This window comes from Candoia aspera, chromosome 2 (assembly GCF_035149785.1).
Source record: "Candoia aspera isolate rCanAsp1 chromosome 2, rCanAsp1.hap2, whole genome shotgun sequence".
Classification (NCBI taxonomy): Eukaryota; Metazoa; Chordata; class Lepidosauria; order Squamata; family Boidae; genus Candoia; species Candoia aspera.
Window position 1 is genome coordinate 184,895,067 of NC_086154.1, and position 14,408 is coordinate 184,909,474.

General features: G+C 40.1%; 1 long non-coding RNA gene across 1 annotated transcript; it reads right to left on the reverse strand.

Annotated features, from left to right (window-relative positions):
• Nucleotides 1-3,919: 3,919 nt before the first annotated feature.
• On the reverse strand, nt 3,920-10,228 carry LOC134492537 (uncharacterized). Its single transcript, XR_010067460.1, has 3 exons — nt 10,148-10,228; nt 4,470-4,644; nt 3,920-4,293 (listed from the first exon to the last, which is right to left on the reverse strand). It is a non-coding gene; the product is annotated as an uncharacterized LOC134492537 (long non-coding RNA).
• Between the last annotated feature and the right edge of the window lie 4,180 nt (nt 10,229-14,408).

Below are 14,408 nucleotides of genomic sequence, written 5' to 3' on the forward strand. Positions count from 1 at the left end.
GGTTACTTCCCTTGGTTACTTCTCCATACAACTCCATTGGTCCCCTGTTCCTCTCATTGTAGGGAAAAGATAATAACACAGGGGGGGATTTTGTGCTCATATGAACATGAATTGTCCATGGACAAATAGGTTAGTTCACCCAGTCACTTTAACATGCTTTCCTCCAGTCAGTGAGGTAGCACAGAAGTATGCTAGCCTAACCAATTTCTATTCTTCTCAGTGAGCAGATTGATGAATGGTGATGTTCTTACAGCTGGAAAAGTTAAGGAAAAGGATTGGTGGATTTTGTGCTGGTGGGAAAAAAACAACCTACAGTCCCACTCTCTCTGCAGGGATGAAACCAGGGCCAGAGGTAGACATGCTGGGCACTTGTTCTGGCAATTTTTTTCTAGGACCAACCTTCAGTAATAAACCCGATCTGGCAGAGATGGCTAAGACTACCCCAATAGGACTCTAAAGGAGAATATTTCAGATCTTAAGACAATAGAACAAAAGAGCTTATTACAAGTCATAATGTAAATGTCAACATCTTGTCTATGACTTAACCAAGAATTCTTGGAGCTATTTTATAATAAATATGTTGATGTCCACATGCTACAGATTTCCATTTTAAAAAAAATCAGTAATAATCATCTACTGTTACGTACATTATGGTAATTCATATGCTGAGAGTAACTGAACAGCTGCATCAGAAAAGGAAGCATTAGAGACAGACACAAGAATAACAGTAGATCATTTGGTTTAATCTGTGTCCTTCTGTGTGTGGGACGGGGGGGGGGGGTTGCCTATGCTGGAATGTTCAGGAAGCAAAAACATGCACTTCATTCTAGCTCATTTGTTTGCTAGAGATTAAAGGATAAATAATTTCATCTTCCAGATAGTATCTGATTAGGCTTAAACCTGAACATCTGTGTCAGATGCACTAGTTTCATCTTTACCGTAAAAGGTAAAAATAGTTGTTGGGTGTTGAGTCTTGCTGGGTATATTTCATATTTTTAGAACAAAAACTAGACCACACGGGCATGCATTCACAGAACATCTGACTCAAGTGTAACAGTGTAGTTGGTGTGTAACTGTGAGTAAAGATGAGAGAAATAGAGATTTTAATGGCAGTCTCATATTTTGCTTAATGACAGAAAAGAATTTGGAAATGTTTCTTTGTCTTTAAGATTTACCAAACTAAACTCATTTTAAAATCACCCTCTAATGTGAGATTCAATATTCTTTCTCTCTTAATCCAGACTGAAATGCCATACATACTCCTTGAAACATAGATGCCACAGAATGTTTCCAAGCATTTTATTATCTGAGATCCAATTTATCAGTAATGACCAAATGCTAATAAACAGGAGAGCATTTACAAGAAAGGGAAATATAACTTTCAGTGAAAAAACCTTGCTCAAGGAATGAGAAACTAGGAATATGAGGATAATTCTATATCAAGGTCATATCAGTATTACAGGTTTTCATATATTCTTTCCATATTTGTTTTATTTTTTAAGTATAAAATCACTGGAAAATTCATGTTTTTCTTGTCCACAACTTTCCACCATTTATGTAGTCTTCCTGTATATGCAGCATTGGATTTTGAAGAAGCAGGATAGAAAAGAGTACTGACACTTGGAGAGGACTCCTGAGGAAACCATGAATAGCCAAGCAATGCACAAATGGATCATCAGACAAAAGCCAACCCAGAGTTCTCACTCGAGGCACAAATGATCAGGTTCAAATTACCATACTTCAGACACGTTATGCAAAGACCAGCTCTCTGGAGAAGGCTGGGATGCTGCGAAGGGTGGAAGGAAAGAGAAGAAGAGGACAACCAGCAGCAAGGTGGATAGACTCAGTTACAGCAGTGCAGGGTGCACCACTGGAAGACCTAAAAGATCAGGTTGGAAACAGACCCTCCTTTATCTATGTGGTTGTTGAGATGACAACAACTTGATGGCATATAATAAATCAATTCTAGTCCTAACGTATTTCCTTTCCCTCCCTCCGTTTAATACGCCTGTTTTTTTCCATTTCAGTTTATTTTACTTTCTGAGCTGTGAACTATTTCCTCCCTTGAATTCAACAAAAATATCAAATTATTTGCACACTGATGTGCAAATTATTTGCACACTGAGTTGTCTGTATTGGAACTTGTCCTTTCTTCCAACTATTAGTCAATTTATTCCTTTCTTTTCCTTTGTTTATACAGGCCTTTTGCTTATATAGAATTTTGCTTATTAAAGTTTCCATTATTCTGTTTTCATAATAGCTGCTATGTGGTTTCATATATTTCAATAATAATCCACTGGGTCTTGTGTGTGTGTGTGTGTGTGTGTGTGTGTATACTTCACACAATCATCAACATCCTTATTTGGGTACATATACCCACAACATTAATATGGAACCATGCATGGTTTTAGTTGACCACCTATACTGAGCACTGATCTAATTAAGAAACGTTGAGGATACATTCATTGTTTTGGGGATACCTCCATCATGATCACAGCACCATAATCAGTATCTCTTACACCTCTGCCTCAGCCACTAATTAATTAGTGCCATTCCTTATGAACACTCCTTCCCTTTGCACAAAAATCCTCCCCCTACTGGTCTCAAATTTAGCACCAGTGTTCCCCATTGTAACTACCATTGTAACTGAAAAGCTTGGTTTTAAAAAATTATAATAGCTTAAATCACTCTTTTATGAGCTGTTATGAAATTCTATCAGCTTCAACCTCTCATAAAATTTATGATTTCCTGAAAATTTTATTTAATTCTGGTTGAGAACAAATGACATACCAGTTGTATTTCTCCCATGCTAAACAATGGAACAAAGTAATTTCTTTTACAATAAATCTCACTCCAGATCCAGACAAGTATTAAACTGAGGGGGGGGAGGTGGACTGTTTTTCAGGCCACAACATTTTGGATCATTCCCAAAGCTCTGGATTCAGCTCTCAGCCAATTCTTTTAGCTCATGCAGCAAGCACTTAATATCCATTTTACTTCACACAATGTCCCCATAAGAATGCATACTCTTGGATGTATCCTTCCCAACCATATTCTTTCTGTGAAATGGTTAAGCACAGAACAACAAATAATAATAAACTTTGTGCCATGAAGGAATGTAATGGTTGCCTATTCTAAAACACCATCAGACTTATGAGTAGGAATTCAAAGATATCTGATTTATTAAAGAATAGTATGCAGGATCACAGAGAAAGCTGAGAATGATGAAAGCGCGCCAAATTCAAACTAAAAACCCTCAGTGCAAATGAAATCCCTCCCCCCGTAGAATCTTCTCAAGTTCACAATCCCAGGTGCTCCTAACGGTTTCTGATGGTCCGCGGGAAAAGTCCTTGAGCAGAGAAAATAATCCAAACACATTCCATTGTACTGATTTCACATACAGAGCTTGGTACAAGGTCTCACAGCAGCTCCCTCCCAAACAGAAACGCGCGTCAGCACCATGGCATGTGAAACGTTACGATGTATAAACTACATTGAATCAGTGAACATGACAAGGAACCTGTTTGAGTATATTGTATCATACTACTCCCACTGAAATCCGGGTGGATTTCTTATACCTGGAGAAAATAACACGTAGTCCAGCTTTGCAAATGTTTGTGAGAATATTTATTTAATATTCTTTGCATTGTCTGATGTCTATTTGTCTCCAGTAACTTAGACAGTGTACATCACAAATTCATAATTAAAGCACTCGGGTAACCATATGTATGGGTAACACCCAGCACAACAAACACACTAATCAAATAGTGATCTTACTCCAATGTGGTACCCCATCTGCTTCATAATGTCATTGTTCTCTGGAACAGAGGCAGCTCTGAGAGTTTTAATAAAAGTTCCTTTTGATTCCATGTAAGTATACAATGCACTACCTACTGAAACATGAACATGAAGAGCAAGCAGAGAGAAAAAGAACTTCAACAGGAAGCTAAAAATCATGCAAATATTTGCCGATGTGTTAAACAAATTTCTTCTATAAACTGTGTTCACTTTTTAGAAAGAAAAGGTCTTCTTTTGGAAGGGGTATACATGGGGGGAGGGATTTGGCAGGAACTGGCATCTATGGGAGGCAGAGGACCAAACACACCTCATGACACAAACACCACAACTTACTTCTTGCATCAGATGTTAGGATGGAAGTACATAAAGGTGGGATCTGCGCTGTGATTTCACCACAGGTGTCCTTTTGATATAATTTCAATTTGCCAGGGAAGCTAATGGGAAGTGGGAAAGGAAGCGATGGTAGACAGATGACAATGGGGGTCAATCAGTTGCCTGGGGGGGTGGGAGGGAATGACCAGATTAGCCATTTCATGCAGACACAGTTCATGTGTTAGGATGAAAAATTTGAAAAAGGGCTTACCAAATTAATAATAATATCCACCATGGTATATATTGTAGATATATATTTCTCATAGAAAAATACATTTGAGAAATATTTTGAGATTTACCTTAGGAATTGCACCTTTTTCTTCTTTCAAATGATTCAGTTGGTGCCAAAGTGGTGTGGTATGTGTATACTCATTCCTAAACAGAGTCAGTAGACTATCAACAATCTGGACAACCAATCTGCTATGAACAGACAGGCAGTTTCTCAATCCGTTCCAGGTCTCCATCTCAATTTACCTGTTGGAGGCAAAATGGTTTTGGCTGATTGTCTCACTTTCCCATAAATCATATACCTGTCATCTGATGCTGAATAGAACTAATTGTTGATGTTTTCCTACTAACGATTAAGACTGCTATTGTACCTAATCATTTTGGCCGGGTGAAGAGGTTGTATTTGATTGTCTCCTTTCACGTGCTTGATGCAAATCGCCTGGGGGGAGGAATCTGCCAGGACTTGTTTCTTACTTTCTCTTTTTCTCTGTGCCGGCATGTAGCAAGCCAGGAGAGCTAAGTCCTTTAAATATGTTTTGCTTTTGTTTTGCTTTCTGTAAATAAATTATTTTTATAGAAATGCCTGGTGTGTGACTTTTCTGATCTCTCCTGGGCTAAAGGCTTTCCCAGCATTCTGCAACACTAATCACAATACTGTAGCTACTGACTAGGAGAGTTCACCTCGTGTTATTTACAATTTTAAGTAAAGTCTGATAGAGACTGATTTTTCCAGCAAAAAAAAAGCGGGGGGGTTGGCTGGGACTCTGTATTTATTTTTTTCCAGTGGATGAAGGATTGCTCCCCTCCCCTCTTTTTATGTTTGAAAAAGTTTAGAGCATGCCAAGCAGCAGTGATGAGTTCTTGCAAGCAAAATAGTTGCCCCTGTTCCTCAGCAGGGGTCTGCGATAATCATACGACATGCATCACATGGTGTTTTCCAAAACTAGTGGAAGAACAAATAAAAGTATCTCTACCTATAATAACTCACAGGCTGCCGCTGAGAGAGTGCTGGGATGTTAGTAGCAAACAAAAGCTGCAAAGGATTCTTTAGTCCCCACGTATGTAAGAAAGAAGCATCCAGTCTGATCTGAGAACTATTTTTTTTCACCTTGCAAAAAAACCCACATTCCTGCTGAGAACATGGTTAAACTTAAAAAGGGTCCAATCTATTCAGCTTGATAATGATACGATGACCAGCTTTAGCTGAACTTCCACATGTTTGATTACCTCATCCAACACTTGACAAGTGCTCTTTATAGTGATTGCTACTGCTTAAACTTTAACTCTCCTCTTCTGTTTTGTGGTACATGTATGTTTTCTGCTCATGGCTCAGGATGGGAGCACTTTAGATCTTGCTTTTCAGTTCAGAAATCTGAGAAGGTGGAGGCTTACCTCTGTCTTGAAACTGGCAAATGTTATCACTCTTTTGTTCCTGCCCACCTTCCAGCTGTCACCAGCAGGCAGAACATAGGTAGCAAACATAAGCAACATTTGGGGTGGGTGTGTTTATTTGTAATTTTGTGGACACTCTCTCAAAATGTGTGCCATGGAGCCATTGGCCAATTCACAAAATGGCTCCCATGATGGGTGGGGCCAGATACAAAACTCCATTTGCCAAATTGGTGATAAATGGCTTTCCTTCACCCCAACTTATTTTTTGTCTTGGATCTTAAGTTAGGTCCAAAGGTATTGTTGAAATAAAGATGAGACTGGAGACTGGAAGCTTCCTTTGCAACATATGACAGGCACCCTGTTGCCTCCCCCGATATTTATCAACTGTTCTCAAGTTTAACATTGATTTAATTTCATCCTGATACCATTAGCATAAAGGTATGGATTACCTAAGATGAATTCCTACTATCTCTTGTATCCTCAATCCTTGCCTCTCCAAAATACTGTAAAAGCTAATTGTGCCAATTTTTATATGATAATCATACTGGCTTACCTTCCAGGGTTGTCAGAGTAACAGCTAGACAGTGTTATGAAACACTCTGAAAGTGCTAGACAAATGTTAAGTATTATTATGCATGGGCAGGATTTGTTCTGATTACTTGACCTGATGACTCCAGGTGACTGTATAAAGTAGCTCAACTGAAAAGCACACTATTCCATGTTTTCTTGCAGTCTAAGTGTTAGATATGAAATTATGACAACCGGACCAGAGATCTCTAAAAAGGAGCTTACTTTATTCGAGCGGTTTGCAAAGTGCGGTGGGCACCTCGACCAGGCTACGCAGAGTCCAATCGAAAGGAGAGATGCCACACACGAAATTACAAATACACACTTTCTTATACCTTTCCCTGTCCCACCCCACCCCCTTTCTGGCCTGTTTCCCCATTGGCTGGGTACTCTCAGACGCACAATCTTTCGACCGCCTCATCCCCTGGACCCCTCTATCTTATTTTGCTTATGCTTGTAAAAGTCTTATTGGTTTTCACACATTGAAATCTTTATAGGACAATATCTCATATGGTTTCATTTACTCTCTCCCTGGTTTCTTTACAAATTGAAACTTTCCATAACTCACATAAGTAATCTGAGCAGGATTGAGGGAGGATAGTGTTTGGCTTTTCAGGTTCCCATTGGCGGTGGGCAATATTAAGAATGGTGGCAATTTCACTGAATCCTGATGACAATTTTGTACATACGTAAACCACAGACAGGTACTGTAATTAGCAAGTGATGAGTAATCAAGACTAAGAGGTCTCTCATTCCAATAGTCTCACTGTATGGGTGTCAGCTTTTCTTAATCATTTCAGATAATAACAATGTGTTATCTGTCTAACCCTAACCCTTTTCTGTGGAGTCCTTGGTGCTCTTTGAGCCTTGTCGTTTTCTTGCAGACGTTTCAGTGCCAGACTAGGGAACATCCTCAGTGCCAAGAGGAAGTGGGCCTTGCTCTCTGTTTATATACCGTGGTTTGTCCAGCTTGTGTTGGCGGGGGTGTTGTTCTCTCCTTTGGAGCTCTTTGATTGGGCTGTTGTTTGCTGCTTGTTTGATTGATTAATAGTTCCAAACCACAGTATACAAACAGAGAGCAAGGCCCACTCCCTCTTCGCACTGAAGATGTTGCCTAGTCTGTATTAGTTTGCCCCACATGACATTTTTACAACCACCACCACCACCACCACAATAATAATATGATGGCAAAACTCCTGCCTCTGGCATCACCACAATATACAAGAAAGCTTCTGAATCCTGGAGGCATTCTTAGAACTTGTCCAACTCATACATTTTATGGGGTTAATTTAGTGGATCTTACTGAGCAATGGGTTGGACTAGATTATATATAGATATATAGATATATTTGCCTTCCAGTCAGTGTTGATTTCTGGCAACTGCCTGGAGAATTCCCTGTAGTTTCTTGGCAAGATTTCTGAAGTGGTTTGCCATTGCCTGCTTCCTAGGGCTGAGAGAGAGGGACTGGCCAAGGTCATCCAGCTGGCTTTGTGCCTAAGGCAGGACTAGAACTCAGGGTCTCCTGGTTTCTAGCCCATTTCCTTAACCACTACACCAAACTGGCTTCCTTTATAATTCATAGAGAGATTCATATGGCTCCCACCCTGATGATAGAGCCATTGGAAACTGGCTGTCTCTCCTAGTCCTGGGTAGGGTGCTTGTTGAGCCTCTGTGGGATGTTTTCCTTGTTATGCATGGTTTGTCTTCTGAACATATATGATCTATATATTTGGTTTGATTGTTTCCTGCTTTTTAAACTCTAACCTGCCCAGAGTTGTTTAGAGCGGAGCAGCCTCTAAATCATATACTAAGTACATACATACATTCAAATAATTTTGTGAAATTAAAAATGGTGGTTGGGTTCAGCCTGGCGCTTTGTTAGGAAGTGTTTCTATTTGCCTGGGTGTGGGTAAGGACAAAAATAAAGTCAGGTAATAGAAGCATCTAGATCAGGATTTCTCAACCAGGGTTCTGCGGAACCCTAGGGTTTCAGAAGAGGTCACTAGGGGTTCCCTGGGAGACCACAATTTATTTAAAAAATTATTTCAAATTTGGGCAACTTCTCATCAAAGACGTAAGTTTCATTCTTTATTTTTAGTTTAAGAACACTGTTAATGCAGATATACAGGCCTACGCATGAAATGAATATAATAATTTTGTAACTTCTGGCCTATATTTGAGCCTGCATGTGCAGGGGTTCCCTGAGGCCTGGAAAATATTTCAAGGGTTCTTCCAGAGTCAAAAGTTTGAGAAGGGCTGATCTAGATGTTAGTCAGGTTAGAAAAAATCTACCACACCAGTTTTCCCTCTGGTAAATGTCTATTTTGTGCTCTGTAGGCCCAAGCAAATTAACCATTTTTAAAATGTCCCCCAGAATTGCTGGTTAGTAATTCTTGAAACATAGTGTAATACATCTAGAGGGCAGTAGGCTAAGAAAAGTTGAGTTTCAGGTGAGGGATCAGAGGTAAAAACTTTGACATTCATACCAGGAATGGAATAAAACAAACACATTCAAAATTCTAGTAAGCAGTAAAAGATATTTTTGCCATGTTATGTCATCACATAACTTCTTTTCCTCCAGTATGTTTCCTGGTTGGTTAAAAATATCTGTCAGGTGATGGTGTTATCTCAAGGTGGGGAGATCAGAATTCCAAGTTCTTGTTGCCTTTTCTTTTTTCTTTTTTTTTCTTTTTTTCTTTTCTTTCTCATAGGTACTTTCTAACATGAAAGAGCCCAAAGAATATTGGTAGTGCATATGATTTTCTTATGTATCTTGGCATACAAACATGGTGTTGCCATTTGCATTACACCCAATTCATAACATACTTTCTTTTTAAATGACTTTTAAATTCACCTGTTTGAACAGAGAAAATTCTGCTCTTTTGGCTACTGTTTATACAGTACCCCAACATCCTGCAGTGGAGACTGAGGACACCACACTATGATGATGCCATTTCTGCCCTGCAACCAATTTCTAAAAATAGTGATGCTTGGCCCAGTAACACAGGTGCTACGGTATGTAGCCAAATTCCACCAGTCACTTGGTAAATGTAGAAATTCTACAGGTCCTCTGTTGAAGAAAACCTTGCTCTGCAAGCCCTTAACATCTTAGCTTCCATATTCTGGGGCAATTTTTATTTCTGTGGTGGGAAAATGGTTATATTGCTGGGGAATGGATACCAAGTGATGGCTGAATCTGAATGAGTGCCTAGAGTGATGATTAGTGGATGAGGACCCAAAAGTTGAAATCCAGTCCAGGAAAGAGGGCAGTTCTATTGGGGGATACTACATCTGCATGAGGAGATGGGCTTTAACTAGTACTGAAGAGAATACCCCACCCCTGAATGAGTAGGTTCAAATGGTGGCGATTTCAGATCTGATATTATCATTGGAAGAATAAACATTTCTTTCTACTGTTGCACTGAGTTTAAGGGTAGAGGCAGCCGTGTAACGTGCTAAACCTTTTCCCCATCTTTGGCCTGAAAAGAGCTAGGAAGGGCTTCCTCTGGCTAAAAATAGGGGACTGTTTATGTTCTTGAGCAAACCAACATTAAGGAATGTTGTTAGATTGCCTGGCATCAGCAATCGAGGTCACAAAGTTGTAGGCAGTGGCTGCATCGGTAACGTAAGTGAGATTTTCAGAGTACAGAGAAATGCATGCCCCTTGTTCTCCTGCAGGTTCCAGTAAAGCAGGGTGTGGTCATTTTGAAGTTCTTTCTACAAGCTTACAGTTTGCTCACACTAAAATCTACTCACCATTAAATGGTACATACCAGTTTAAAATACATACCAGTTTGTTTTCAGGGAAAGAATCAAGATCATAACAAGATGTTCAGTTGTGGTTTTCTTTCTTCGGTTCAGCAGGCAGACTGCAGGAGGAGAAGGGGAAAATTAATGAAGCAATGAAAAGCAGGTAATAGAAATCAACAAAAGGAAAATAAAGAAAAGGAAAAGTTGGCATAATGTTCTATACACATGTGCATATATTAATTCAACAGTATTTTTCAACTTCAATTTTTTTTGTTCCTTCCCCACTTTCTTGTCACAATCCCACCTCCTTTTTCTGATTTCAGCCTTCAGCATGTTTTAGCTGTCCTTGCTTCTCAATGGAATGTAGCAGATTCTCCTTCTAACAATAGTAGATATCTAGTAAATACTGACTCTGAGCAACTGAGACAGACAGGCAACAAGAACCTCCATGTTCCAGAGCTATGTAATGTCCTTATTTGGACCAACTAAATTCACAAATAAGAATGGAAAACTACTGAATTCTCCAGAAGCTTTATCAGGCAAGATGGTACCAAAAGCCAGGACAGAGGAAAAGGCAGGGAATTTCAGAACTTATGTCAGATGTTGAGGTCAATGGTTAGGCACATCTCAATCTACAAGTGTCAGACTAACTCAGTGACGTACTACACAGGGGCATTTGAGGGAGAGGGGGTTAAAAAAGTCAAGATGGCAGCTGCAACCCCACAGGAAGCCCCACCCCTTTTGAAATTTACATGGCCTGTAAAAAAGGGCACCACTTCAATTGCATGATTGGACCACCAACTTGATGTTTTTTACTTCTTCTCTCATACATAGATGTCCCAGGTACTGCACATGTTCATTGGCTAATAAGATTAAATCTAATATTTTAGGTAAAGAGAAAAAAATCACACAATTATTTAAAATGCAAGGGTTGGCTTTAATTCAGATTCAGGTTAGTAAAAAGAGCTAGCAATATTGCAGCATCTACTAATAAAGAAATAAAAGTAGCTGCCGGATTTTGCCAACATCTGAATCAAAGTCTATTTTATATGGACTGCAAAAATCCAGATCTCCATTAGATGGCAGTATGTGTGAGTGTGTGTCCCCGATTATATCTGCCTGTCCCATCAGATCTGACAGAGGAGGCAGGCTGCAGGTCCCTTCTGCTAGGGACTTAGACTTGGCGGGTCCCAGGAGGCGGGCCTTCTCTGCTGTGGTGCCCACTTTATGGAACATCCCCCCACCCCCGAAGTGAGGCTAGCTCCATCCCTGTTAACATTCCGGAAGTCCCTCAAGACCTGGCTGTGTCATCAGGCCTGGGGGTCCCAGAGCACCGGTGAGATTCTAAGATGGCTCCATTCCTGTGGCTAATATTCACTCTCTCTTGTGCCTTGTGGTTTTTATATGCTAATAATGACTGTTTTTATTTTTAATAATATTTTTATATGTTTATTGTTTTAATTAATTGTTGTATGCCACCCAGAGTCACTTCTTGTGAGATGGGCGGCCATATAAATTTAATAAATAAATATGTATATGTATATGTACATGTACATGTACATGTATATGTATATGTATATGTAGACTCTCTTTGCTGCCATCTAGTGGCCACCAGATTCCTGCAGCCGAGATGTTAGTCCTATCAAATCCCAAGTAATCTCGGATGGCTTCAGCTTCAATCTTTGGCTCCGAAGAGCAAGATAACTCCAACACAGTGAACCAAACTGAACTGGGACCATCATGAGGCTTCCTGACTTATTTGGAATTTCTGAGCATGGCAGGAAGGCTCGCACAGCTTCTTTTCTATTGCATTTCTCCAGGGTGGGGAAACAGAGACAAAAGACTGACTGATTATCTTCTAATCACAAAAAACAGTTCATTAAGAGTTCTTCAGTCACAGTGTTTGGGGCAGAGCTGTTGATGCCTTTGTTTGTAAATGCCTTGAATCTTAAAAATATATATATACAGAGATATTTTTTTAAAAACTCAGAATTTAAAGTAATAGTAATAGTAATATAACTTTATTGATTAGTCAATTGACCATGTCAAAACAGAATTTAAAGGGGGCTAATTCCATAAGCTCTATGCTTATTTCTCTGAAATTGGGCAAGTTTCCTGTGTCGGCAGACTTTAGCACTGTTTTAAAAAACTTTTAAAAAATTATAACTGTGGTCTACTTTCCAACTGCCCTCTCTGTTAACAAGGAATTTCAATTGCCCAGATCTCACAGTTGACTGAGATCTGAGCTGAAGCAAAAGCCTTGAATGACTCTGAACCAAAACAGCAAACGGGGCCTGAGGTTTAGTACAAGGCTCCCTACTAAATAGGAGCCAATCCTAGGCATATCTATCAAAGTCATGGTCTTTGAATACAGCAGAAGTAAAATCTGACGAAATAAACATGGGATCATTCTGTACATCTCACTGAAACTAATGGAATGCATGTGTAGGTTAACTGTGGATTAGATGAAAGTCCTCTGGATTAAACGTTCTATCTGAGGAGCAGAATTCTAAGGAGAGAATGCTTTGAAAGAAATGTGAACCATATTACTCATTGTTCTTTCCAAATCTTTTCAGCAAGTTAAAAACGTCTCCTTTAGCTGAACAAATGGATCTCGAATATCTTCATGAATGAATAACTACTGCAGCTGGGCTGACTGCTACTTTTGTGCCTGATTGGATGCAAAGACTCATCTGATTTAAGATCAGGACTCACCCAGTCATATTTTTATCAGTGACTCAGCAGAGGGCAGCAGCCTTCTAGAAATCACGTCAGGCTGGAAAAATGCAAAGAGCCCATTTTTATTTGTTTACTCGTTTGCTTTTCAAAAATTCTGGCTCACTAGTTGTCTTAAGAATTGTACAATTCTCAAGAATTGTACAAGGCTCAGCAGCAGGCACACTGAACACATAATTGTTTCACCAAGCAAAGTTATAAAAGCATTGGCATTACAGAAACAGGTTGTTGTTTATTCGTTTAGTCGCTTCCGACTCTTCGTGACTTCACGGACCAGCCCATGCCAGAGCTTCCTGTTGGTTGTCAACACCCCCAGCTCCCCCAGGGACGAGTCCATCACCTCTAGAATATCATCCATCCACCTTGCCCTTGGTCGGCCCCTCTTCCTTTTGCCTTCCACTCTCCCTAGCATCAGCATCTTCTCCAGGGTGTCCTGTCTTCTCATTATGTGGCCAAAGTATTTCAGTCTGGCCTTTAATATCATTCCCTCAAGTGAGCAGTCTGGCTTGATTTCCTGGAGGATGGACTGGTTTGATCTTCTTGCAGTCCAAGGCACTCTCAGAAGTTTCCTCCAACACCACAGTTCAAAAGCATCGATCTTCCTTCTCTCAGCCTTCCTTATGGTCCAGCTCTCACAGCCATATGTTACTACGGGGAACACCATTGCTTTAACTATGCGGACCTTTGTTGTCAGTGTGAGGTCTCTGCTCTTAACTATTTTATTGAGGTTTGTCATTGCTCTTCTCCCAAGGATTAAGTGTCTTCTGATTTCCTGACTGCAGTCAGCATCTGCAGTAATCTTCGCACCTAGAAATACAAAGTCTTTCACTGCTTCTACATTTTCTCCTTCTATTTGCCAGTTATCAATCAAACTGGTTGGCATAATCTTGGTTTTTTTGAGGTTTAGCTGCAAGCCAGCTTTTGCACTTTCTTCTTTCACCTTCATCATAAGGCTCCTCAGTTCCTCTTCGCTTTCAGCCATCAAAGTGGTATCATCTGCATATCTGAGATGGTTAATGTTTCTTCCAGCGATTTTAACTCCAGCCTTGGATTCCTCAAGCCCAGCATGTTGCATGATGTGTTCTGCGTACAAGTTGAATAGGTAGGGTGAGAGGATACAGCCCTGCCGTACTCCTTTCCCAATCTTAAACCAGTCCGTTTTCCGTGGTTTGTTCTTACTGTTGCTACTTGGTTGTTATACAGATTCTTCAGGAAGCATACAAGATGACTTGGTATCCCCATACCGCTAAGAACTTGCCACAATTTGTTATGGTCCACACAGTCAAAGGCTCTGACTGTCCAACAAGGTCAGCCAGGGAGACAAAACAGGTTGGGGACCTAAGTTGACTATAACAGGTTTCTGCATTCAAAGTTTTATGTTTGGACACAGCCAGTGGAATGTCTCTCCAGGCCAGTTTTGGGACCTCAGCTGTCATTCCAGCAAACCTCCCCTATGACCTACCCTTCTGTTTTGCTGCCTGTCGCCCACTCAAGAACTACATGACTGCACAATCTGGAACTCTGGTTGAAATCAAACATGCCTTCAGAATCCTGGAGGATTGGAC